Source organism: Bidens hawaiensis, unplaced genomic scaffold (genome assembly GCF_021521415.1).
Source record: "Bidens hawaiensis isolate Kalapana, Puna unplaced genomic scaffold, B.hawaiensis_p1.1 tig00028984_1, whole genome shotgun sequence".
NCBI lineage: Eukaryota > Viridiplantae > Streptophyta > Magnoliopsida > Asterales > Asteraceae > Bidens > Bidens hawaiensis.
This window is the reverse complement of record NW_027494759.1, coordinates 242376-245510: the sequence shown is the minus strand read 5'-3', so window position 1 is coordinate 245510 and position 3135 is coordinate 242376.

Sequence of the window (3135 nt, the reverse complement as noted above, 5' to 3'; positions counted from 1 at the left end):
TTATTAAATTAAACAGACAGATGATGTCAAGCGGTTTGGAAATTAATTTGGTTGTAAAACAATTTAAGAAAACAGTGACTACCCTTCAGGTTCGGGATATGCAATAAACTGACTGACAATAATTAATACAAATCGGGAAATCACATAGACGTAATTCGTGTATTAGAATAGATAAATGATTACTAGACACATTAGTTTGGTTATGATGATTCACATAACTTAATCCGAAGAATGGACACAACTGAATACGGTTTACTTAATTACCAGTTCATTAATATAAAACTTAGCAAGCACCAATGATTAATGGTGAACGGTTCAATGACGATAAGAACTTAATCCTAAATGTTGATAACCACAAACCAAATAATTGATGATAAACGAAAGTTATAAAAAAACACAACTGTATAATCAATTCCAATAAACATATAGATTCAATCAACCAAAAGATTAATCAAAACTAAATCCCAATACATGTAACGTTCATAAAAATAATCAGTTCATATGCAAACCCTACATCTGAAGTGGTCAAAAGTGGTTTAGCCTTGCTTATACATCACGGTTGACTTGAATATGGATAGAAACAATGAAACCATAGGTGATTTGGTGATTGAGAGGTGTAAAGATGGTGGAGAATTTCTCCAAAGTCGTCCTTGGTGGCGGGGGTATTAAGGATATTCGATCTTGGGTTTAATTGGGCTTAAATATGGAAAAAAAACAAGAAAAAACGATTTCTCGTCAGACACGGTCGTAGCCTACTGCCTGGGCATAGCCTACAGCCTCTGGTCACTGCCTTACGGTACCTATAGCACCAAAACACCGTTTTCTTCATAAAATCTTCATTTCAACTCCGTATTGGTCCCCGTTTGCAACCACATCGTCTTATTTAAATTCTCTATCATATCATATATTATTACTTTCATTTCCACTCCATATTAAACGTTCCAATTTAGCTCCTTTAAAATCCTTTTAAACTCCGATCACCTGTAAACATAAAAGCAATCAAAGTACTTGTGTTCGATGCATATAAACAAGTAAAACACACAATATAAAACACTTAAAGGATGTTCTTTCATCCTTACATCACATCCCCACACTTACCATTTGGTTGTGCTCAAGCAAACTCTCATTCAACACATACACCTCGATCGATGGTTCATCAATTATCAGTATTAATACTAGTGAGGTATAATATCATACCCAATCCCAAGAACTTACAATGTTAAGGTTGATAACCCACCAAATAATTTGATGATACATTTTAAAACTATGGAACCGCCCAAACGAGTGTACTTTGTTTCCGGTTAAGGAATACATGTTCATACCCCTCATAATATAACATCTCTCCTCTCGGTTTAATATCTGGAATAGCAAAAATATATGCTAGTATCTCTCTGCCCTCTATACCAAGTATGAACACAATATAATAAGCTTGGAAGCAAGTCATATCTCCACCCATTACCCACCGGTTGCATAGAGAATAATACTTAGGGTTTTGTTGTGGCTTAGGTCAGGATGTGGAAGCAGATTTATTTAGTGGCTTATGGTGGATGAAACCCAATTTATTGATTAAATAAACAAACAAACACTCACTAATATTTACAACGATACTGACTCAAACATTGACTCTTTTGAGCTTTTCATTGATTGTTTTTTTTAAACTTATATCACATACGTAAACAACTGACATTACATAAACAGAGAATGACCTGAGACATACATACATTGTGTATTGTGCTCAACAAATAACTCATTTACAACTCTTATTATACCGGGTGTCATCCAAAGGGTTATAATAAAAGGTCAACGCTAACATGGCTTGTAATGTGGGATAAAATGAACAAAGAAAAATGGGATTGGTAACAATTGGATCCTAAGTGATACTGTAGGGTAGGGTGTATTTTTTATTTTTATACTTTTGTTGTAAGGTCAATACAATGTGGGTTTTCAAAAGTCTTATTTCTCCATTCAGGTGGTGGTATTAAGATATCTAAATGCATGAGACAACCAAATTCTAGATATCATGGGCATACTTGTTACTCTCATTAATGACACTCATATGACACGTACCAGAGGAATTAGGCTGCCAATATGAAACATGTGTACCAGTCCCGATGACTCCTTATCCCCATCTAAACGGTCCATTTTAACTTTCTATTTTTGAAAAACATTTGCATGGGAAGACTTTCGAGAAGCTCAAAAACTGACCATGACCAAAGACCAGTACATGGCATTAATACTAACAATTAACAAGTTAAAATTTCGGCTTTTGCGCACAATCAACAATTAACAGAACTGTATAATGAATTATCTTAAGTATCATCGAGCAAGATTCAACTCAAGCAGGGTATAGTGCTACCAAGCATACTTTACTAAATAAGCTATTTCCAAGCAAATAGTTGAATGGATAATTGAAGAACAAGGTTGCTAGTAAGGTTATGTCGGGCAAAGTCTGATACAATCAGGAAGATCGAAGTCTACCCGGTTAGTATTTTCTCTTGGAAAATACTCTAAGTAAAGCATACCCGGAAAACTGTTCCCGGGCAAACTTCAAGGTTACCAAGTCTAATAAGGCAGACAGAGCTCAAAGTCTATTCGGAGAAGTTTACTTCTACAAAGCCTACCCGGAAGACTTGTTTTACACTTAGGATTATTTTGAATATGTAATTTGAATATGTATGATATATTTAGGGTTTTATAGAGGGAATGACAGATTTCCTTGGGTGTCAGGCCTATAAAAGGAATATTTAGGGCACACCTAAGGAGAGCGGCTGAATACGATAATAGAAAGATTATTTGTCAAGTGATGGCCGTTCTTAGGATTGTACGGGCAAACTTTCCCATCAAGAAACCCTAGATTGATTATCATTTTTATGATTAACTTTATATAAATGGAAATATTTTGAGTGAATCTAGTGTGTTAGTTAACTTTGTTTGATTCCTCAGCAACCAATTCGTTTGTTATTGATTCCGCCTTAATCAAACGCTTTTCTTTCTAAATATAGCAACCCGTCATTAACTCTCTTGTCAACTCGTAATCGTGTGAGTTATGACTTAATTTTTTAACGATCTACCTACAATCGGTGACATGACAAGTGGTATCATAGCTACGGTCACTTCTATTTTAGTAAGAAATTG